The sequence below is a fragment of the Etheostoma spectabile genome, chromosome 4 (assembly GCF_008692095.1).
Source record: "Etheostoma spectabile isolate EspeVRDwgs_2016 chromosome 4, UIUC_Espe_1.0, whole genome shotgun sequence".
NCBI classification, from domain to species: domain Eukaryota; kingdom Metazoa; phylum Chordata; class Actinopteri; order Perciformes; family Percidae; genus Etheostoma; species Etheostoma spectabile.
The window spans coordinates 8,233,701-8,259,818 of record NC_045736.1 but is presented as its reverse complement, the minus strand read 5'-3'; the positions used below and the strand labels follow the sequence as shown (position 1 = coordinate 8,259,818).

The 26,118-nt window shown below is 37.7% G+C and overlaps 1 protein-coding gene across 3 annotated transcripts in view; it reads left to right on the top strand.

Moving 5' to 3' along the window:
• ppp1r16b (protein phosphatase 1, regulatory subunit 16B) overlaps positions 1-26,118 on the top strand; it is a 79,786-nt gene that overhangs the window by 28,427 nt on the left and 25,241 nt on the right. The window lies entirely within an intron of this gene.

Below are 26,118 nucleotides of genomic sequence, written 5' to 3'. Positions count from 1 at the left end.
AGATTTATGGGGAAATATGCTTGATGTAGTGAAAACGATAAATTACACAGTGCTCTAAACGCATGTGACAGTTGGACACACACAGTTGAACCACTGTAGATTTATTCTCATCGTAACGAGGCAACACACTGAAAATATGTGCAGGGGTTTCCTTCATAGGCTCAGAGTCAAACCCAGCACAAAGCTCAGTGATGCCACGTTTGAATAATTACTCTAATTTCAGCCTCAACTCACTACTTCAGCTGGAAATCAAAATGCCAAGGTCAGGAAAACGATTAACTGGGCCTGGCCATTTAAACTGCCAGTGGTACTCGCTCTGTTCGAGCTGAATTTGTTCTGCTAGGAGCCTGTTTTATCATTGCGAAATAATGAAGTTGTCACACTGAGATGAAACTCTGCCAGTCTTTTAATTAAAATTTCTACGGATGGTTCCCGCCTATTCGGAGATAATCATTGTTTTCCTCCAGTACAAACAGTCCTAGGTCACTGTGGCAGTGCTAACAGTGTGTCGGTGATGCAGGAATGATAACAGGCTGCTTTTCATTTGGATACGACATCTAACTTCACTCTAATTTGAAATTAGATTGAACTCTTTTTATCATAACAAATACAGCCCGTGGCTGTGCTACTGTACATTCTTTGCTGGTGTAAGCTGTGGTTACAGATTTTGAAACAGCCACAAGACTCTGCACATAATTGTACACACATACACTTGCACACATATGCACATGGACTGTGAACTTGCACATATAATCCCCAGCTGGAGAAAGAGTCGGTGGAAGGTTTTGTGATGTCTTGATTGCCTGTTAGATTTTTTATCATGTGCAACCTAAATAAAGATCTGATAAAAAAATAAAGATATCACCTAATTGGGTAAAAAAAGAGAAGCTCTTTTCATACAAAAAGTATATCAGTTTTGTTGCTGTTTTTGGCCTTATCAAACATGTATGTTACAGAGAGATTTTAGAAATGCATTAAAAGCATTAAAAGGTTTTTTTTGTTGTATGCTGCTGCGTTGAGTGTAGTTCCCAGTCTGCTGAGCCAATTAGTGTAGTGGTCCTTTGAACCAGGATGTTGTGGCTGCAGGTGTTCATGTCAGTCTTTAGTTTGAAAAACCACACGAGGCGGAATCTGCAACATACTCATTTACTATCAGTTCCAGGAGATATGTATGTACCATTACTTCCAAGTAATTCTGTGAATTCATTCAGTGCAAATTAAATGTCAAAGAGTAACTTTGGTTTGCTGTTTTTTTCCAGTCTTGAGAGGACAGACAAAACACAGGAAGTGATAGGTTGCACGCACTTTTTCAGCAAAAATCCCTTGTACAACTTTTGAAGGCCATCCTGCTCTTGAGTGTACATATTTGACGACTTCAAAAATAAAAGTGATTTTCATGATTTAAAAGAGTATCTCGACTAGTCTTTGTTTAGTCTGTAGCCTTGGCCAATCAATATGGGAAATTATAGTTTAGTGTGTGAGGGCAGGGCTTTGCATATTGACACAGTAGGCTGAATACATGTACAAATAACACAATAATTTATTTACATTTTTCAGTAAACATGCCTGCCATTTACGACGCTGGTATTTGTAGTTTTATTGAAATATCTCAAAACTATTGGATGGATTGTCATGAACCTTGAAACACACATTTGTGGTCCCCTCAGGATGAATTGACCCCAGACCTGCAAAACTAATGTCTTTCCCATTAACATCACCTGTCCTTTGTGGTTAGTGCTTATTAGCAAATCTTAGTATGCTAACATGCTCAAACTAAGATGGTGAACATGCTAAATGGTATTCATGCTACAAATGAAAATGTTTGTATTGTCATTGCAAGCAAGTACAGCTTCACAAAGCTGCCTGCATGGCTGTAGACTGTCTTTTTTTTATGTAGCTAAATGAAATAATAACATAATTACAGTCTATTATTATTCTGTCTCTGAGGCTTAAAGATGGCATCAGTTCTCAATAAGGTAGTTTAAACCCCCATATCTCTGAAGCCCAGTAATTATAGTAATGTAAATAAACAATGTAGTGTTACATGTTAGTTTCAGCTGTTGAGTTTTTATGTAATTTTCACACATCTGAATAAATATACCAGCCACTGTCTCTTAGCGTGCATCATTGGACACATTGGGAGCAGATTTCTTAGCTCTGCTTTGAGCATCACTGATAACTGCGGAAGCTTTGCCAGTTCTCCTGACTGCTGACTGTGCCTGGGCATTGAAACATTTGCTATCATTGCTGTTTAATGAGGGTGACCATGAAAGAGGCAGAGAAATGAAAAGCCAGCGAGACAGGTTGTAGTGTTGGCCACACAGCTCCAGTGGCAGCTGGCTAGCTCAGGAGCCTTATAATCTCCTCTCTCATTCCCTCTGGTCTCCACATTTCCAAATAAGCATTATGATTCTACATGCTATGCTGCTCAAAGCACACTGCTAAACAGGATGTGGGCTTCCTTTATATATATTATTTATATTAAAATATGATCTGACAGTGTCATTTATTCTCTCACAATCATTTAAAAAAGATTATGTAAAAAATATAAGAAAATGTAGAACATGATGGAAATGGGTTTGATCATCTTAGAAAAACAGAGCATCAACACTTACTTTTACTTTATTTTTTTTTATAAATTACAAGTAAAATTTAGACCCCTAACCTGCAAGAACAATGACTAACAAACCCAATATCAGCAGTGAAAGGTTACAGACATGTTGAGAAATAAAAGGAGCCATCCATCACCTCTTTTTCATGAAGGAGAAAGAGAGGGCATTAGAAGTAAAAACGGAGAGAGGGAGTGGGATTGATTTTGACCAGAGGCGGACTCCACCAGCCTCTAAGCCATAATAAGATGAGAGGCTGGATTGGCTGGACTGACGTCTGCTTAATCCTCGATTGGTTGGATCAAGTAAGGTGTTTGCTGTGATTCTTTCACTGCTTGCTCTTCTGTGTGGTTGCAGTTATTTTGTGTGTGTGTGTGTGTGTGTGTGTGTGTGTGTGTGTGTGTGTGTGTGTGTGTGTGTGTGTGTGTGTGTGTGTGTGTGTGTGTGTGTGTGTGTGTGTGTGTGTGTGTGTGTGTGTGTGTGTGTGTGTGTGTGTGTGTGTGTGTGTGTGTGTGTGTGTGTGTGTGTAATGGATGGAGCAGTGACTTTGTTGTGTACTTTGTAAGCTTAACTTTATCTTAAAGTGCCCATATTATGATTTTGTGTCTCTGGTTCTTCCACACGCATACAAACTTGGAAAAAAACTATCCTCCTGTTGTGAGTGAGATACAGGTTTCTAAAGGTGTCTTGCTTTCAGTCTCCCGGGGAGCTGTTTAAAATCTCCACAGCTTTCTACGTCACTAGCCAAGATGAGGTGGCTAACCGTAGCATGCTAGCTCGTTCTCAATGCTAAAACACTGCTACAACACACACACACACACACACACACACACTAGTTCACCATAATCTACAAAAGAACTACTCACATGTTCCTGTTCTGCAGGTATTCCACAAGTGCGTCCTTGTTATTGCTGGGGATCAACAAACAGTACAAATTATAAATTATAAAAAATAATGTTTAGAAAGAGTCTCCCAGCTAATCCTTCCTTGCACTGACTAAAGTAGGAAAAATAGTTAGCTAACTGATGTTATCATTACCTAGCTACTGCACATGGACGACTCCCATCAAAGATAATATAAAAGTGGGATTGTCTCACTCTGTAGCTAAAACAGAGACTCAAACACACCGGGTGAAAAGAGGAGCAGCAGCAATGTGCAGTACAACAAAAATGTTTTTTTGAAAATGAAACCATGTAAGCCTATTCTGGTACAACCTCAAAATACAGTTATGAACCTGAAAATGAGCATAATATTGGCACTTTAAACAGTAATGTGTGTTATTGAAAGTAGGAGGTGTGAAGAAAACAGGTGTGCATACTGTATTTACATGCTTGCGTTCAGATGGTATGTGCGTTTGTGTGTGCATCTGTGTGTGTGTGTTCCGTTTCCTCTCTGAATTACAACGTCCCTGTCATTATAACCTCCTCAGTGGAAGCTGTGGGAGCAGACTCACCAGGCCGTGATGAGATGCAGATATAGTAAAAGCAGCAGAGGACACAATGTGTACTCAAGCTGCAGATGTGTTGTGGTCGTGAGATAGAAAATGGAAAAGCTGAGAAAGTGTTTGTGTTAATATTTAAGATGTCATTAGTTTAAAATAAAAGAAGAGGCTTTGATCTGAGGGGATAAGGAAGGAGGGAACAGTAGGCAGGAGAGGATTTGATGGGAATGGATCCATCCTGAGTCTGAGCCCATTTCTTTGCCCTCTGGCTGCCACCGTCCTGAACTCTCTGCCCCCTCACTGTGATGAGGTTTGATAGCTGTGAATTATTGTGAAGCACCTCAGTGTCTCTCTGTGCAGCTCTCTGGCTATTGAGACTGATAGGTTTTCTCCTTTTCAGAGAGTAGCTATCCTGCAGAGGAACAGCCATCAGGGTCAGAAAGGACAATCAATACACACACACACACACACACACACACACACACACACACAGTATGAACTGACCTGACATTTCTTCTTAACACTGCAGTGTTATCTGATGAAGTTGTCAAACAACTCATGTTGGATTCTACGAATTCTAAAAAACATGCAAGGCACATGAAAAACAATTAAAGCAAATTACAAAATTGACATTTATGTTTGTTACATACATGCGGGGAATGGTGGACCCAAATACAAAGAGCAGACGGAAGTATTCTTGCTAGAGGATTTATTACAGGAAAAGAACACGAAGTACATACCAAACTGAGTCAAGAAAGCTACAGGCACAAACTAATTCCAGAACCACAGAACAGGATCTAAAAACTAAACTCAGACAAAACAGTAGACTTAATGCAGAACACACTAAACAGACACACACAATCCAAACTGAAAACAGTGCAATGACCTGTCAACAGACAAGGGGAACACAGAGACTACATACACAGGGAAACAAGAGGCAGGTGACGGTGAAGAGATGGGAAACAGGTAAAAAAAAACATAAGGCAATCACAAAAGCGGGAAATCCAAAAGACAGGAAGTAATACAAGACACGATAAGACAGAAAACTAGACTGTCAAAATAAAACAGGAACTGGAGCCAAATACAGAACAGAAAAACAGACTACCAAATTAGGACAAAACACCAAAACCATAACAGTGTTTACATCATGTTATATTTGTATCCAGATTGACTTGCAAAGCTGCTCAGTATTAATAATTAAGACAACACCATCAGGTCAAGTGAGTACTCTTGGTCTTCCTTTCCTGGGGCGGTCCTCATGTGAGACAGTTTTGTTGTAGTGCTTGATGGTTTTTGCGACTGCACTTGGGGACACATTCAAAGTTTTTGCAATTTTCCGGACTGACTGACCGTCATTTCTTAAAGTAATGATGGCCACTCGTTTCTCTTTACTTAGCTGATTGGTTTTTGCCATAATATGAATTCTAACAGTTGTCCAATAGGGCTGTCGACACTGTATCGACCTGACTTCTGCACAACACAACTGATGGTCCCAACCCCATTAATAAGGCAAGAAATTCCACTAATTAACCCTGACAAGGCACACCTATCAGGCCCAACTGGTATGTACGATTCAACATGTGTTGAATCAAATCATCCCACTGATTAGCTGATTGCAGGCGGGTGAAAAGCGGCATGGCTGAAAAGGTTGTATAGAAATCCCAGTTTTTTTTTTTAAGTGTCCTTGAGCAAGGCACTGAACCCAAGGTTCTCTTGATCCTTCATCTTCATCTGACAAGAATTTCTGATTGCGTAAACTGGTGCCTAAAATGGCTTCACACTGCTTGTATTTTTATTTTATACAGTTAAATTTCTAGATGAAAGTATTACTACATGGAGTAAAAGTTTGTGCTTATACGTTTTCATGGTTCCTTAAATTTTAATGTAAGTTCTATAGTAGTTATACTTGTATTTCTTGTAAAAAATAGCTAAACTAAACTAGCTATATTGTGCAATGTTCATACATATTTAACAACCAATCCTAGTCTATCCTGCCTACAAATGGTCAGGTTGTGTTAGGTTAAACACAATCAATTTTTTGTCATTTTTAGTCTGCTATTTCTTATACGCATAACAGTTGTTTATTTTGCAAGTTCAACCTAAATTATTATAAATGTATTGTGACAAGTGTAAAATGCGAGGGCATCGGTGCAAAACAAATCTTTTTTGTTTAACTCCTAAACCTGAAACAGACTTTGGAGAGCTACAGATCTGTGAATCTAGTCTTATTTACTAAGAAATCATTTGTGGTTGAGATCTTGAATTAGCAAAAAAATGTGATAATGTGACTGACAACAATGACAAAGTCAGCCAGTCTGTGTTTTACAGCTTTGTGTGTTTCCCACCGCTGGACTCTATTTATTCACTCACTCTCATGGCAACACCCAGCTCACTAATTACCACTTATCCCCAACTTAAAATCATAATTTATAACTTGATGTTCGAGAAGCCACGCTTAAAACCCATGTTCCATTTTTAGCCATGTGGCTTACTTTTGGTTCACCGCCTTTTTTTCTGCCATATCATCACCATGTAAATACAGTGGAGAAATTACTCTTAACTTTCAGGAAGGAAAAATACTCCAGCAGAGAGTATCGCCTCTCAGGAGCAGAATTCGCAAGTAGTTTTATCTTTTTTTTTTTTTTTCACTTTCTAGTTTGTGTGCAAATTAGGCCTCGGAGGAGCTTTCGTCTTCTTGTGCTGTCTTATTAGAGTGGTGAGGCTTTTTCCTCAGAGGCCCTAGATAGGCTAAGCTGCTCCCAGGCATGTAGCAGCAACCAAGTGGCATTAAAAAGAAAAGAAGATGAGTGCAACACAGTCAAAAAGGACATCACTCTAGATACAACTGAATGTCAAGAAAATTATTACCTTTGGTAGTGATGTCCGCTCTCTCTGTCACACTCATCAGTTCATTCTGACTCCTGCTTTTTCTATATAGGAGGTAGAGCTGCACGATACTGGAAAAAACTAACATAGCCATATATATTTCGTACTGCAATATGAAAAAATAGCCTTATTTTTTTTTGCCCCTCGGGGGTGTATGCTCCCCAGAGGAAAATTGTGTATCCAACATTTTAAAGTTACATGCTTTAATATGGGGCAGATTGAGAGTGAAATTAAAAGTCTATGGATCTATGAGGAATTTTGTGCTCTTGTAAACAATTTATTCATAAACACATTGGTTGTAAATGTGATGGTGTAGTTTGTTCTGCAACAAGATCAGTATTACCGCTCTCTGTGTAGTATTACAATGATAATGTCTGACCAAGATAAAAGGGAATTGGTAAACTTGACCAGCAGACATAAAAGGATGGACTTTTAACCAGATTTAACAGATAATAAAAGCCGCCTGAAGCATGTTATGCACCATTTCTTTCAAATATCTTCAAATACTCTAAAACATTTGTTCTGATTATTAGACAAGTGATTCAATGGCTTGTTTCTATCATCCAGAACCTAATGTAAACTATATCTACTTGTCCTTTTCCTCTTTTCCTTTTCTTCTATTTAATTCATATTGATTATAAGGCCATACAAATCTTCTGAGAATTATTGCTTGATTAGTATGTGATCAAACCTTGACCTATTAAAACTGTGTATCTAAACACAAATATGATCAATATAAACCTTGGTTATGCCCAAGGCCTTTTAAAAAGCCAGCGATTTCTAAAGCACCTTTACCAGTAGATGTTTGTGCTCAGCCCTAACTAGCCATTCGTATCGGGAGGTTGTTTACTCACATGCTCAGCTAAGCTGATGTGACCTCCGACCTTTGACAACTGTAGTGCAAGCTGGCCAGTCTCTGTCGTGCATCATGCGTCACAACCAGATGGAGCAGTGTGTTAGGATACAGGTGTGTGTGTGAGGATCTCTACAAATGAATAATTATAGCTCTGTCAATGCACTGCAGCTAAAGACAAAACAAGCACAGCATTTAGAAAGAAATGCTGGTGAATAAGGTGAGAAAACGCAACTACAGAAATGTACAGACAACACAACCAACTACAGAAATGTTGGAGGTTTCTCAGAATTCAACAGAAAGTAGTTATAAAAAAACTTTTGTAATTTTGAGGAACCCTAACCCTAAAATTCCATTTTGTTTCATGCAACTTTTTTTTCTTCCATGTGCATTTTTTCTGTCTATTTGCATTTGCAGTGTGTTGAGCTCAGCTTTTATAGTGTATCATATCTTATTTTACAGATGTCACAGTTTGAGATGGTGCACTTTGTTAAACTGTGATGTTAAACTATGTTTTTTGTGATTTCTGTCTTGTGAAACGTAGCTGAAACAATTAGTTGATTAATCAATTAGTTGATTGATGTAATTAAACAAAAATGCCTACGATTTATTGGGCCCAGCATCCTGAATGAATGTTTTCTTAGTCTTTTATGATAGTACCTCAATATCTTTGCATTATTGGTTGAACAAAGCTAGCATACATGTCATATTGGCTTACTGTTTTCTGATATTTTATAGACTAAATTGCAAAAATTTAGTGCAGATTAATCAATAAAAAAAGTTAGTTGCTGCCCTAGATTATACCACCGCGATACTTGCATATGACCACTAACCATATGATTTTAATAATAAAGATATATATACTACAGAGACACAGAGGCTTTTAAACTATTTTCTGTGCTGTGAGCTCAGATATGCACTGAGATCCAAGACTCAAATCTCAATTGAAATCTACAAGCAGAAATTCTGCAGTTAATGTACTGACATCACAACCTACCATATGGCTTTTCTGGATGCTTTATTCATTCAATCATGAGACTGATGATCAGTGTAACAATTTTTACTACCCCTGCATCTTTCCTGGTGACAAAATGAAGCTGCTGAACTCTCCTTCACCACAAGCTCTTTGCATTTTTGTTTTTTCCTCTTGTGCCATCAGCATTGATTTGATATTACATTTTCAAGCAGTTGATTACTTAAGTGGGATTTGGCACTTCATGCCCCGAGCAGGGCCGCGGCAATGACAGGACTGACAACCACAGATAAAACGTATCCTTGTGTGGGTAGTATCTGTTGAAAGCTTCTGTAATTAGGAGGACTAGTCTTATTCTCCTGGCATCAGTGGATTTTAGAATCTGTGTTTTTCTCTGGCTGTCAACCTTATCATTGGTGCTGTTTCTATTGACATTCTTCTGTCTTTTATTTCCTGTCATTAGGGCAGTTTTGAGGCAACCCTTTTTCTCTCCTCTCTGCCAGTGTCTTTCCCCTCCCTCTCTTGCTCTGACTGTCTACGGGCTTTACTTTCCTGCCTGGCACACACTGGCACTGCTGTCTCCTCACCACGTTAGTTTGCATGCCTCAGCCTGTGCAGAGGGGGCTGATTCATCCTTGTTGATTCATTCATTCATTCATTTGGGATTAAAAATAATTAAAAAGTAAAAATGCAAAAGTGTAAGCAGTGTGATTGATTGAAGTATGTACTGTATGTACAATATTGTGTGGAGTGTAAATGTTTGTGATATTGTGTCAGGGGTTGAAAGAGCAGAATGCACTGGACTGTGGACTTCAGGACATCAGAATCTTGGCTTATTTAGCTTCATAATTGAACACATTTCTTGGCCGTGTAACTGTCACACAACAACAAAGAGTCATTTATTGAGCTTTACTGACTATCTCTGTTCTCTAGTTTCAGTACAGCCCTCATTTCATTCTTTTCATCTGCGTGTATTTCAGGTTCATTACCCTCTTTTCAAACTGCTCACTTAGAGGACAAGACTTAGACTATTATTGTTATTAATATTATGCACTGTGGTCTTTAGTGAACTGTGCCACACTAAGCAGTGGTCTGCCAACAACCTCTGTGATATCTCCTCCCTTTTCTCCCCTCTTCCACATCAGTCAAATCTACTGGGAGAGCCCCAACTCTCAAGTTAACTCCTATTTCCATGGTAACTGAGGCAGACATGGAGAGGCCCAGGCAGACCTGGCCACAAGTTACTCAGCCGAAAAAGGCCAAATTGTGCATCATCATTGCTGCTGCTGCACGGCATAGTATGTGGGAGACCGTCGGCTGTCTGCTGGGTAAACTTGCCTTCAAGTAAAATGGGTGGAAGTAAATGCTGTGATCCAAACGGATGTTAGGAAAGTTCTATGAGAATAATTTTATATCAAAGATTGAATTTACATGATAAACTCTCCATTAACTAAACATAAAAGAAAATTGGAAAGAGCACTCAGTGGTGAGATTTCAGATAATCATTGTGCACATGTGGAAGATAGCATCACACATTGACCACTTCACGGATACAGAGGTTTCTTTATTACAGCTGACGTGAAAAGTAAGTAGTAAGTTACATGGATGTCAGATTTTAAAAGGGAGTGTGAATCATTTGAGGATGATTACTAATACTTTTTTGGAGTGTCCAAAAAAAACTGTTATGGGAAAGAGTATTTCAAGTGCTGTGTGTGTTGAAATAATACTATTTGTATTGGCCATTTGTCAGTAAAATCAAACGCTGAATCAAAGGGCCACTGACGCACCATGGGCTTGTGGCAGGGCTGTAGGCGAGACCAACCTTAATCGAGTCAAGTCCAAGTCAAAACCAAGTCCTAAAGCAGTTGGGAGAGACCAAGTCAACGAGTCCAGAGCAAATCAAGTCCCCTTTCAAGACTATAATAGGCAATAGTGTCTTTCCAATGCTAGTATAGTCTAATTTAGAAATGATATATTGATTATATTGAGCTTCTAACATCAAAATCATAGAATATAGGCATTGTTCTGTACAACTGATCCTGAGTCAGTAGCCGAGAACAACTTGACCAGTTCTCAATAGCCGAGCCAAGACAGTTCCGAAGCAAACAAAGACACAAGACCAATAAAAAAATCAAAAAGTGGACTTGAGTCTGGCATCCTACCCTAGTTTGAATATTTTCAGATTCAAAATACCACTTTACCAGCACTTACTGCGTTTTTTCCGACACACGTGAGACCAGGTCGCCTCACTAGGTCGGTTTCACAGGCACTTATTCCAGTTCCCCCATACAAAAACAACTTTGGTCAGAAATCTTTTTTATACATATACCAAGATTTGGAATGACATTCCGGATCACATCAGAACACTATCATCCATCACATATTTCAAAAAGGCATACATACAGCTCCTTCTTAACAGTTACACTCATTACTCATTACACGCATTAATTCATTTGTTCATGTATTGTCCAAGCCTTGTTTGCACTGTCCGTATCTCTCTGGCCCAGCTGATGTCTTGTATAAATGTCTTTGTCCTTATGTAACTGTATTGTTGTCTTAAATTTTATCTTTCCATATTTATGTCTTGTAGTAATGTCTGTCCTGACGTGCTGTACCATGTTTTATGTTTCTGCAGAACAGGAACCTGCTGAAAACCAGTGTTAAAACTGAGTCAGGCCCGTTTTTACATTGTAATGTAATGTTACTTTTTCTAACATTCCTGTATAATAAATACAAATGAATTAATGATGCAGGCAAAAGAAGTCCATTGTGCGTGCAATGTTTCTGACTTTATTACGATTTATTTCTCAAAAAAACAAGCAAGCAAACAAAGAAACATATACTTTATCTCCGACATTTTGTTTAAAAAAAATGGACTCCAACGACCGTATGAATCAGGGTCCGTCTTTTATCCCATGAAGTTCACACTAGCAAATGCTCAGTCTCACTTTATTATGCAGACAGGGGAACAACTCACACGTCCACTACGGCCTTATTAGTGACAGTGTTTGAAGCCCGCGTGCCTGTATGCTAGTCTGCCGACGGCGTTGAAATAACAATCGGGCTTGATCCACTGCTGCTCACCCCCTGGTTGCCTGTAGTGTTCAGAAACCTGCTGGTCCCCCACCTCAACATCTTCCAATGTCTCTCCACCTGCCCACCTACCTCCCCCCCATTGTAAATGAAAAGCCCTCCAAAACACAGTAAATCCTGCAATAGGATTCTGGATTATCCAACGAGGATTAGGTCTCAGCAAACCAAACCGGAAAAACGTGTTTCATTAACAACACTTAGATTGATATTGTTAAACCAGTAGAGGCCCAGTGAGTGACCTTTGTTATGTATGTGTGGAAAGACCTGTGGCCTGGGCAGATGAATTTAAGGCGCTGATTCAAAAGCACCAAAATTACAGCTTTCAGAACCATTAGTTAAGTGTATATTTGACAAATATGATAGTGATGAATGAAAACATGTATTACTTTTTTTCACATATACATCTTGAAAACCAAAACCACTGTACATAGATTTAATAAGGGATTTAAAAGACCTCAGGGTCAGAAAGCAGATTATGTACTTGATTCAGATTTGATAAAATACCCATAATAACCTCAATCCTACTCTCTGCCATTTATATCAGTTATTACTGGAGCCATGAAATCAAAATGGGGGCAGTGAAGTCAAGCTGAGCTGGGATGAACAAATGGCAAGCGCTGCAGCTGGTTATAGCCTGAAGAGCTGTCAATCAAGGCACACAACAGGCCAAAAATACACCTCTACATTTTTAAGCCTCTGAACCCCCTAAAGTCAAAATTCCACCCAGACACATGAGAAGTAGTGAAAAAAATCATTTGACAATTGTTTGGTTTTGTTTTTCTTTGATTTATGGAACCAACATCTAGTGGCTTTTAAAGTAAATGCATCTAAAGACACTCTAAAGGACTCCATCGGTTTAGCCTTGCACTTTTATAACATGTCCAAACAATAACAGGTAAAAGAAAAGATCAAAATTTGTGCAGAAGAACCAGAGATATGATCTTTTTTTTTTTCTATGCATTCTTTTCCTTTGTCAAAACCTTCCGCCACAATGCAACATTCAACATCGACAGTAATGTAGCCTTGAGCAGAGATAAGAGCCTGGTAGGGTCACTTCTTTCTAACTCCACACCCCCAGATTTTCTTTATTTTTTAAAACTTGCGGTCTTCAGCCCCAACTGACGCTGCCTCCAGTGACACAATGCCTTTATCTCACAGGCAGTTTGTCTTACTATTCATTTCTCCTCTTTCACTATAATCAGTAAAAGTCTGCTATCATAATTCCTTTTATTAAGCATACTGGAGCTAATTGGATAGAGCACTGCTGCATAATTCAAAAACAATCAAAAAACTAAATTCTATTTCATTTCACATCTACACATACAGTATGCAATGCATGAACAAGGGTAAAACACATTTTGAGTTCCTCTTTTTTATTTATTTATTTTTATTTCAAAAACTGTCAAAAAACACCCAAAGTCTGTTTCATTTAGCAATGGTTAAATTAGCACAAGGTACAAAACATTGAAAACAATTAGTATGATTGTATTTAACTTTTTTGACTTACTCTTTTTTCCAAGCAGGTCTGCGATTTTTTCAAAAATTCAAAAACACCCAAATTCTGTTTCATTTCACATAAAAATCAAATATTCAGTATATGAACTAGGGTAAAAAACTGAGCTGAGAGCATTGCTGAGACCAGCAATACTGATTGTTCTTTTTTTACACCTGTATATCAGACGCTTGTTTGCATGACTTGAAAACTAATTCTGAATTGTTTTAGTGTACTTATTGGGCATAAAGTTAATTATGTCAAAAAATCCTGTGTATAAAACCTGCAAGAAGCAGTTGGAACTTAATTATAAGAGCTAATGTTTTGGGGCAGCTTGGCCTCAGGTTTGGAAGATTGCTAGAGAAGTGATAAGTTTTAATTGAAATGTTTGGTAAAATGGAGTTTTTTTAACAGGTTTCGCCTCCCTCCATCTGTTTATCTATCTGATGTGATGTGACTCTGCACTGATATGACTGATTATGAAGTCTGGATTGGTTCCTGGTGTCAGCGTCTCATATCAGGTCCGCTGCAATTAATGCTCAGTAAACATTGGTCTTCTTTATTCTGTTTTGTATATTTTTTTAAGCCACACTAACGGCATATTAGGGATGGCAATGTTGGTTTGCCAAACAATATGTTAGCATCGTCAGTGTGAGCATGTTAGCATGTTAGACGATAGCTCGAAGAAAAACACGTGTGGCTGTAGACTTTTAGCCTTTGTACATACATGCAATCACAATGTATCTCTGTATTACTGTCGAGAATAGAGGAATACATTAGAAAAAACAGCTATTTATGAATGTGTTCATTGTGATCTTTGACCCTAATTAGTTTGAATATAGATTAACAGCTCTGCCTTAGAGCTTAAAAGGAACCTATACAGTGTTGGCTCATTATTTTTGACAAGTTAATGGACTTGGTGTTAGTCTGATCAAGTGTTTGTCTTTATATGAGCTTTATTTATTCATATTTCTTGATAGTGCCAACTAAGGTTTGTGGACCACAAAACAACATCTGGGATGTGATAATGTGTCCACAATGTCAGATTTGTCTGTTAATTACATTAATAAGAATGCTTTAACTCTGTCTTGCTTTGAGAGCAAGTTCCAGTCATCTTTTTAAATTTACACATGAGATCATTGGAGTACGTTTCCTCTGCTGCATTCCAATCCACAGTTTGTTGTGTCTTCCAATTGCCTTTCCTACTGTGCCATCTAACTACATCTGTTAAAGCAGTGTAACATACAATTAAATCCCCTTAATAGCTCATCATGTGGAGGATAATTATAACACACAGCGGAATGCTAATTATATCAGTGATCTTCTCTCCTAACGTCCTACTAAAACCAATGTCATTTAGCTGCTACTTATGGACGTGCCAAGTGGCCTACTTTCTGCATAGCCAACAGAAAGGCAGAGAAGGCTATCTTGCCTAAAGAGTGTTTTGAACGTAATTATGTTATTTTCTGCAAACTGCTGCACTGTTTGTTATGTTTCGGGCCATTTGACTGTCTGAACAGTAAAGTATCTATTTTGTGGGAACTGATGCACACTGATATGTGTCCTACATGATCAGCTTTTTACCTTTGGCAGTGAATCAGTGAATAGTTTAAATGGGGGTCATGGCAAAACCTTAAAATTACAGAAATGAATAGTAGCAATATTTCTGTCAGTTACATCAGTATTGCAACCAGAATGAGACATTTAAAGAACAGAGGTGCCCCTAGATCATTTTGTGTATCAAAATGCTAAAATAATTTTAATGGTGTAATCACGCTGTAAATCATCAAACTTAAATTCTGTAAAATATCATTAAACTAAACGTAAGTACTGTACATAGGTTTAATGTTTAAGCCAATTTAAAATGTTCAGACCTACTTCAGAAAAGCATATAATCATGTTTCTTCTGACTTGGAGTCTCATGATTAAAAATCTTTGAATGTTTTTCCTTCTGAGTGAGTGTTCACAAACGTCATTTAATTAAGTTTCTTAACAAACACGGTTAGCATCTAAGAATACTTCTCTGCATGTATTGTATTGGGGTTAAAAGCTTCCAGAAAATCCTCTTTCTCCTATCTTGAGGGAAAGTAGTATAATGGAACATTTTAGTTAGGGTTTGTTTTGATTTGTTAGAAGATTAAGGTGCGTTGGCATCAGACGCCAAGTCTCTTGACAAAACGGCGGTAATGGGAACTAGAACAGGCTGAACACCCTGCACACCCACTTGGGGCCCGAGGGCTCTTTGCTGACACTTTTAAACGCCCCAAACACAGAGAGTCATAAGTGACAATTAAGAGGAACATGAAGGGTCCAAATGTTGAATGTAGAAGACAGAAGACTTAAATTGCTACCGGTTGATAATAAATGCTGGTTTGAAGCTTACCACAAATATTGACAGGGTGTCTTTCCACTTGCTCTGAGTTAGCTCAATGATGCCATAAAAAAATGCTTTTTCCAAAACTTCCTCCAAAAATGCCTTTATCCTCTTTCATTAAAGTGAGGAGAATTCAAAATTCAGTTCAGCATTTAATTGAACAAAGTCACGGAGCATTTATAGTGTACAAAATACACATCAGTGTTGCCTCCAGTGCATTATGATCTTATCTCTGTTTCAGAGGGATAATAAACCACAATTGACATGAGATGAGATGTAAGGGATTCTGTGGCAGATGTTATTGCTGTACAACAAATATGTGGCTCTTCAATGCAGCAAAGAGAGATACTTTGGAGAGAAAATCAATTCTCCACTTGGACTAACTGCGTCACAGCCGCCCTTACATCACAACCTTTACTTAATCCTCACTTACCGGTCGTTCTCCCTTTTCAGTGATCACTGGCTGTGAAATACGAGCCTACAGGGGAATGAGTCAGCATCCTGAGCTAAACCCTGACAATAAGAACATCCATGATATTAACTGTACACTCACTAACAAATGGGGTTCTTTTCCACGACAAGAGACATGCAAGTGTTATGTACCGTGTTAAAATTCTCAACATCTGTGCATGCAAAATGCTGTGATATGAGGCTCCCTCATCAATTATTTGCCTCTAGGCTCAAACAAACTTAAAAATCCTTAAAATGAACTCTGAACGATTATTATCTGTGTAGGTACAAAGATTGAAGGTTTGTATAAAGGACTCAATTTCCCAATATGAGCTGATATGATTTATGAGAACTCTCTATGTGGTGTGATGGATGACAGCCCAAAGCAGGCTTTTTGAAAAGGACAATTATTTAACATTCAATCTCTGAAGGCTTCTCACATTGATTCAATTTATTTCGTTTACTGGTGAAACTCAACTTTCTGTGCAGCTGTGTTGAGATAATCTGAATAATATGGCCCTTCACTGTCAATACACATAAAAGACAACATCACAGTCACATTAATAGATATTCTTTGTTGTCGTTGTTGTTGTGATGCTGATCCATAACCACAGATGATGTAGTGCAGCTCTCATATTGGTTTACACTTTAGGTGCAGTGGTGATCATTTGTTGGAAGCTTTATCTAAACTTTTTGTTCAATTGAAGAATCCCGATTACAAGGCAATAACTGTGTAACAGTATATTGATAAAAAAAAACCTTAACCCTTTGTAATGAATGTTTAATAATTGTGTAGCCTACAAAAAAGAAGTGAGAGGTTAACTTGACCCAGATTTTAGTCTCTTCTCCATAGCAATGCCAACCTAGGTTCATGGGTAGTGTAGAATTTAGAGCCATCTGCCTTATTGAACTAAAAGAAAGTTAAAATAATTAAAACTGGTGGCCATAACATAAACCTATAGGGTTGATGTATTGTCTTGGAGAGTACTGTGTTTCTATGTTCAGTAATATTGAGGAAATCATTAAAAGAATTCTGAACTGGAAATTCAAAGTGATAAAAAATACTTGTGAAACAATTGGCTGAGTTTAAAAAGAAAACAATAGTAAGGTTTGTGTGAAATAGAGCCTACTGCAAAATTGCACTTCAACTTGTAAAGAATAATTCTTTATTCATCGGTTCCTTTCCTATATTTAAATGACATTGCATGTAGGGGTCATGTTTTGAACTTTGATTTAATGGGGCTGATGTGGAAGCAGACAAACAGACAAATCAATTGAGATTAGGTTGAGCAGTAAGTATAATATTGATTCACCATAGTTTGAGATTAGGTGTTAAAGTGCAATTGCAATATGTGCCATAATCCTATAGGTTGGTGTCTTGGGAGGAGAACCAATCGTGAAAAGAGATGTGTGAGCTTTGATGAGATCATAACTAGTGACTGACTCTTCTGTAATTTTGAGGGAATGTGGTCAAATATTTTCCTGACTTCTGTAAGAGGGTAAGTCATCTCTCTCCAGGAATATCATTTGACACTGCATTCCTCGGTTATATAGTTGCTCCATCAAATGCATTGTGTGTTTCTGTTTTGTTTTGAACTTTGAGTTAATGATGCTGATGTGGAAGCAGACAAACAGACAAGTCACTTGAGATTAGGTTGAGCAGTAAGAATAATATTGATTCACCATAGTTTGAGACTAGGTGTAATGCTGTAATTGCATTATGTGCCGTAATCCTATAGGTTGGTGTCTTGGGAGGAGAACCAATCGTGAAAAGAGATGTGAGCTTTGATGAGATCATAACTAGTGACTGACTCGTCTGTAATTTTGAGGGAATGTGTTCAAATATTTTCCCGACTTCGGTAAGAGGGTAAGTCATCTCTTTCCAGGAATATCATTTGGCACTGCATTCCTTGGTTATATAGTTGCTCCATCAAATGCATTGTGTGTTTCTGTCTCTGACTGCTTAAAGGTGATTTTCCACAACAAACTTCCGTTATGTTTTTGCTGTGTTCTATCCTGAGGGCAGACATACCATTACACCTGACTTGTCTAAAACATGTTACGTGCAAGGTCTCACGGAGAAACTGTATATTTTACAGATGTGTAAAAGCAGGAATATAATAAACTAGTGACTTTTAAGATCTTTTTTTTAGTGACAAGAAGAAAATCTCAATCTCAAGTGTAAAGTAGATTTACAGTTTTAATAAGAGCAGCCATAGAAAACTAGAATCTTTAACAGTATATCAGTATTCATGATATTCATGAACCAGGCTTCACTTCGGAGCACACATTACAGTTTGTGAATAACCACTTATCAGTAATCAGAGTTCAGGAAATGTATGACCTAAATAATATAACAGTATAGTCAAAGTTCATTCACTCGGGATTTGTTTCCATCTCTGACACACTATCAAACATACTCATTTAAAGTATTGTCGAGGCACAGTAAGATAACCGGAAGGAAGGGTGGGTTTCTTTTCCTGCGCTGTTGTTTGTTTATGTATCTTTTATCTTTTGGGAAGCATCTCGTCCAGCTCCATCCCCTCCCTGAGTGGGAATTTATGGGATCTGCCCAGGAAGACATGCATGAGATTTCTCCATGGTTGTATTACTGACTTTTTGTGGTGGTAGATAATCACCATGGTGACCCTTCAAAGTAATGGATTGCTTTTTAAAGATTTTTGTGTTTGTGTGCTTGCTCAGCCCCATCGGGTGGTGGTACAGACAGATAAGGATCACATTCATGGTTTGTGTCGCCAGCTCCAACTCTATTTTCCTTTCTCTCCCCTCTTTCTCTGCGTCTCTTAGTACCAATGGATCTGTCTGTGTGATGCAAGAAAACGTTTTATCCCTGGCTCTTCCCTGTCAGGGTTTGTACGATATATTCTCTATGATCCTTTTTCCTTTTATCATAAAACTCATATGCCATGGGTGAGATGAAAGTAAAGAAGTTGTGCATTTTCAAGTGCCACTGGTCATTAAGTGTGAGTCTGCATGCTGCTAATGAGACCTGCTGGATGAAAAATAACCTGATCTGTTCATGTAAAAGTCTTAAACTTTGGAGTAACTAAATCACCACTGCAAATACAGCTGCAGAGGTGGGTGTATTTTAACCAATTTACACAACTTCTCAATCGATTAGTCAATCAACAGAAAATAATCAACAAACTTGAGGTTCGATTCATTGTTTAATTCATTTATCTACTACTGTAAATATGATTTGTTCCAGCTTATCAAATGTTGGGATTTGCTGATTTTCTTCATCTTTAGCCATGCTAGTGTTGTGCCAGGGATGGCAGCGTTGGTCTGTCTGTCCAGACTGTAATATCTTTAGTTTAGTTTAGTTTGTTTTTGTTTATTTTGGTCGTTTTTTTTACTAATACCACTCTAATACACACATAAGAAATAATGAATAAACAATTCTTCATTGTCATTCATTTTTAAGTAGTGACTGACAAAACAAGTCAAGTTTACGCTGATAGCCGGAAGCCTGAGCTTATTACATCTACCATTTTTACATTCATTATTTTGCACAGTCAAAACAACTAACGGAAATCTGGTTCAGACTGTCATGTTTTCCTCACATTGAATTGTATTGTTTTTAACGATCCCCAGACTTTTTATCTAGTGCCATCATCAGGTCAATTGGCCAATATTTTATGACGAAATATTTGCAAAACTACTGACATACTCATCAGCTTCAGCTGTTCTTTGTGTTCAGTGCTAACTAGTAAATGCTCGTCAGCATGCGACCTGATTTATTACTATGGAGCTCTTTTAGCTGTTTTTTAAACCTGCATATGAAAGTGCTAATGCCGGACCTCTCTTATAGGTGATAAATCAATCAGCTAATTGACATTTTACCAGTGTTTATAATAATTGTAATAACAGAGGTAATGTGGCATTTGTGAGGTTTTGTCATTATTTTGTCTCTCCCCTGTGTAAGTTAATGTGTCCAAAAGGTAATCTGGTAATTACAGTGTGTTAATAAGTTAACGCTTTTAAAAGCGCTTTGTTTGTTGTTTTGGTATTAATTAGTGCTCTTATTTTTAAAGACCGCATGTTTTAGCCATCGATCTATTAGCAGGCAGGGATTGAGATTGAACCGGCTCTTTACTGTGTCTGTGTGTGTGTCTGTCTGTCTGTCTGTCTGTCTGTCTGTCTGTCTGTCTGTCTGCATTACCTTATATATGAAAGACAGGGATGTGATAGAGGAGTTCTGTCACAAACAGACATGCATACATGAATTACAAAACATAACTGTATAACATAATAAATCCAAACAAAAAGAGACAGAACTGCAGTTTGAGCATCACTGTATATACAAAGGGATTCAGATCAAACATAATGTTAAAAGCAACAGCTAAATGAAATGTAATGTAATCATGTTATTTGAAATTTAAAATACAACAACAAATTACAACCTGAAAATGCATTTTACATTTTCCCTAACATGAAAATGACTGCATTAACCGAGAGATACTGTCTCATTGAAAGTGTGCAGTTGTTGTTGGTTAGAGCTTCTAAGAAAATGTGGTTTGTTGCTGTTTGTCATAATGTCTGATCGTTCTTTTTCCATTTCAAGCATTGAGCAAAAAAAAAAATCTTTCAGAAGAGAGAAATTGATTCTGAATTCGCCTCAGTGTTGATGCATTTGAATGCGTCACCGTGTGCACCGCTGTATGACATGATAAAGGAGGCCATCATCATGCACAGACACTCTCACACTTTCTTACACACACCTTATACCTGTAAGCACATTCACACCCCACCTAGTAACTGCAGTATTTTGCTTAAAATTAGATCATTTGATTTTCATAAGCATTATTAAACATTGTTTATACAAATTGATTCAGACAGACCCAAGATTGAAAACAAAAAACAAATATTTCAACCAGACCTGAAAAAAAAAATCAAACGACAAAACATAACATAAAATATGCATTCAAAGAAACAAAACAGAGCAACCGAAACATTCATAAATGTGAAATTAGTCATCTCTCTCGCTATTTAAACGTCACTCTTGCATGCTCGCTCTTTCCTTGACATCACTCTCATTTTCAGATGCATCACACATCACAACTCAAATCTATTTCATCTCAACTAATGCATCAGCGCCCAACCTCTCTCATAGAGAAAGCAATTCAGCACCAATGCATATATTTTTATTGCATGCCTGCCTAGAAACCAAATATCAGGCTTTTTTGGTGGTGGCCAGTGTGTTTGTGCTGCCTGCATGTTCATCTGTTTCACTCTGGTTTCCAGCACATCATTCTTTTTTTTTTTTTAAATGTATAATACGTCTGACTTCTGCCTCCGATAGTATAAGACACAACTGTCACCTTCTGATTGCTTTTCCAGACTCATGTGTAAATATAGAAAGAGTTTACATACAGTAGCTTTACATGTTGAATCTGTGCGCACAAACGCGAACACACAAGGGGCTCCCACGTGAATGAGAACATGAAAACACCAACTTCTTAATGTACGTACATACCTTTGTATCCAGTATGCACCACCAGTCAGTATATTATGGAGATGAATAGCTGGGTGTTCCAGCGGAGGAAGGGAACAGTGACAGGCCAGTGTTTATCTAGTGCTGCTGTTGTCACACATCCTGATTATGTTTTTTTACATTCACACCACTTTATTGTTTATCATGGATGTAGATTATTTAAGTCATGCCAAAATAGAGTTGTGTTCACGCTGGATGTAACAGAAATTAGATCTCTGTTATCTAATCAGAGCTTTCGGAAGAAAAAAAAAGATTTTTTGCTTCATTCCCAGTAATATTTTCCAGGCCAGGATATGAGGTTATTTTGTGGATAGTTTTGTATAAGCGAGATTTGTCAGTTGGATGGGACTTCAAGTTTAACTTCATCCAGATCCCCACAACCTTTCTGGCACTTTAGACGACAATGTGCAGTATTACTGTAGTAATAATGCCACTTGTTGTTGTTGTTGTTAAGTGTTTCTTTTTCTCTTGAATCTATTTTATATTATAATGTATCTCTATTTGTAGAGGTTAAAAAAGACACCATCCTCCAAACATTTCATGTAAATGTGCTGTATTTATATAGCGCTTTTCTTGTCTTAACGACTACTCAAAGCGCTTTTACATCATACTGGAAACATTCACCATTCACACACATTCATACACGGTGGCCGAGGCTGCCGTACAAGGTGCCACCTGCTCATCAGATAAACACTCACACACATTCACACTCCGATGCACAGCTTGCAACCTTGTATCACGGCAGCCCCATTCAATTAGTTTTGGCATGTTAAAAAATCAAAAGCTTCACAACATAAACTGATGTTTTGGCCGTATAATCAATGTATTTAAGGATGACCCTTATACACTTCTTTAATGATAGGACTAAGAGCAACGGTTGGATGCATCATGCGGCGTGTTCCCGGGGTTACAGATATGAGAATATTATTAGTGGTTTGCAAAAAAAATCGATTTACATTCAGGAATCTAGTCAAGCTCTACCGATTCAAAATCTGTTGATTCCTATCCTATTTTTATTTTTTATTTTTTTTTTATTAAAAAAAGAATTTCTTTCTGTAATGCCGTGTATACTGTCACATGGGAAAAGTAATACTGTGAATCATTTTTTAATTGAGAAAAATAATTTTTGAATCAAGCCAAAAAATTTATATTGAATCATGATTTTCTCAATCGTGCACCCCTAATCATTAGCATGTTTAGGCATGTAGTATAGCAGGGGTTCTTTAAATGGGGTCCGGGGACTACTTTATTTTCACTAGAATTTCATCCATAATTAACACTATGACAGCTCTCTGACTATTTTTTTTTTTTTTTGTGTGTCTGTTTTTGTGTGTCTTGTTGGGTCTCCCCCCTCCCCATCTTTCCTCTCTGTGTTTTTTTTGGTCCTGGGACGTGTTCTTATGTCTCAGTGTATTGCTTGTTAATTGTATAATAAAAAGTTATTTGATCACAAAAAAAGTAACACAATGACAGCTATGACTATTTTGCTCTTGGGTTGTATTCACTTTCTGTAATAAAACCCTGGGACAAAGTCCTATCAGATGCGGGTCTTTGGTATAATTTGTTTCAGTTTAGGGGTCCTTGATACTTGAAAAAGTTTGAGAACCACTATAGGACCTTGGTCCAGTGTCTGTGTCTGCAGCTGTAGTGCTATGTAACAGGCAGGGGACTGATGTCATGACTGTTATAAATCACCTACTCACACTTTATGTGGCCACATTTATTTTCATCTGGTTGTATTTCATCCACAATGTAATAACTAAGCTTCAAATTTCAAGTACTTTAAGTCTGAATACTTTTGTCAATGTGTTATTTCAGTTTTTTGCTATGCAACATAACAAAATGTAAAAAAGTGAAGGGGTCTGAATACTTTCTGAATGCACTATAATTCAAAAAGCTGCCCATGTTATAGCCAACCTTTTTTAATGGAGCTGGCTTTGGTTAAGAAACACATGTTGGAGTACCTCACAGTACAGTAGCTTATGTATGCTGATTCAGGCTTTTCATATATTTATGATATAAATAAATCTATATACTACAGCCACTTATCAGAAGTCACAAAATGACTTTCCTTTTGGGCCTTCTCTGGGCAAAATGAAATTATTTTTGGGAAACCTTTTGCTTGATGCATCCTGCACGGTTTTATTAAAATGCAAAAATGTTTTCAAGCCAATTTGTATCCAATTATAATATCCCTAGGCAGACACGACATTTAGAGAGTCCCGTTAGAAAAAAAGAGAAACTACTCAGGTTGAAATTACAAGAAAATCACAGATGATGCAGGTAATGTCGGCCCCAAACGTTATGTTGTTTCAGTAGTTCCTCTGAGATGCTTTGTTTACATTCCAGGTTGTACACTGTTCATGTACAACATGGCACTCGTACACAGTGGAAGCCGAGATGGTTTGTGACATTATTGGATGCAGTCAGACTGAGCTAGCACTCTATAACCTTGTGTCCAATTTTCTTATTACTCACTGTAATATTTCACTTTTTTTTCCTCGCTTAGAGGAGTGCATGACCAACTGCAGCAGCTCATTTTGTTTGCTTTTTCTTGTTGTTTTTAAAGGCAGCTGGTTTTGGATAGGTCTACTGCTGAGCCTCTATGTACATGGTTGTGATAATACTGAAAATGTTCTGGTGAAGACAAATATCGCTGTTAGATGTTGACAGCAATGCTTATCAGAAGCCTAATTGAGGTCTAATAGCTGCAGGATTCAGGAAGTGGGATAATGGAGTTAGGCTGGTGATGGCTGCACTTACATCAATCTATTTTACTGTAGAAAAAGCACTCTCTCTGCCACATTTTGTGTATCAATAATGACCAGGTGCCATTATCGTCAAACAGCACTAACATTTAAATCCTACAACACAGCAACTGTGCATAAATACTGACCTGTCAACTGGTTCATTTTCATTTATATACAGCATATCTTGTTTTTGTGACCTGCCTGTTTTAGACAATTTCCGTCCTTTGTCTTAATTTGTTGCCACATAATAATCATCACAATCAATCAATTAATCACATAATCATATACAGTGAGGGGAAAAAGTATTTGATCCCCTGCTGATTTCGTACTTTTGCCCATATAAATGATCAGTCTATAATTTTAATGGTAGATTTATTTGAACAGTTAGAGACAGAATAACAACAAAAAATCCAGAAAAACGCATGTCACAAATGTTATAAATTGATTTGTATTTTAATGAGGGAAATATGTATTTGACCCCTCTGCAAAACATGACACACACACTTTATATGAGCATGCATGGACCACCACCCATTTCTGCATGTTATAAAAGGGCCTACAAAGGCTAAGTTTGATTTACTCACCAAAATCTCTCTAAACAGTGTCCTCTTACTGTCCAGCTCACAAAATCAGCCATATTTTTCAGTCAGCTGTCTCCAGTGTGTCTGACGTTACAGATGTGCTTCTATTGAAACCTATCCATCTATCTACAGGCTGCATAATTACTGGTATTTCACTTACGCTTTAGGCCTGTAACCTCAACCTCACACATATTTTCTTATGTCTTGTGGGCATCAAAACACAGATGACCGTTCTGCTTTAGCTACACAGTAGAGCACTGATAGTTCTCTGACGATTACGTTCTTGATTGATTGGTGAATCATTTGGTCTATATCATGTCAGAAAATAGTAAAAAAAAAAAAAAAAAAGACTATGTCAATACTTAGAAGACCAAGGTGACAACACACACCCTTTCATAAATCATACCTAGGCCTATATTTATGTGTGTACTGTACTGCATGTTATTGCGTGTTTCTCCAGCTTCTACGGAGTGTATAACCCTCTGGCCTTGTGTTTTATGTGCACATACATGTTTCTACTTCATGTGTATGTGACTGTTTTTCTGGCAGTCTAAGGGACAGATGTGATAATTATCATCCCAAATCTCTCTTGTCTCTTTTTCAGCGTCATAACCTGATTACTGGACTCGCTCTGTTTAAAAACATTTTGTCTTCGCTGAAATAAAGGCACATTGCAGCAGTGGCATAAAGAGAGGATAATATTGACGTGTAGAGGAGCCCTGTGTGTGCCATCGCCGCTTCCTGCTCATGCCAGCAGGTTTAGCAGTATTAGCAGTCAGGCAGCTGTCCAGTGTGCGGACTCTAATAGCTGATATTTTGGAAATTAGGGTCCGGGCAGAGTGTTTATTTGTTGGGACCAGAGATGGCAAAAGTCCTCACTTCCCATACTCAAGTCCAACCTTACAATCACACCTGATAGACAACCTTTTGTACAAAACTATAGTAACGTGTCAATTTTGTAAAATGTGAGGAGCAGAAAGTACTCATATTCGTGTTAAAATGTAAGGAGTAAAAGTAAAAAGTCGCCACAAAAAATAAATAGTAAAGTAGGTAAAGTAGTAAGTAAAGTAAAATGTCTGAAAAATCTACTTGAGTACAGTA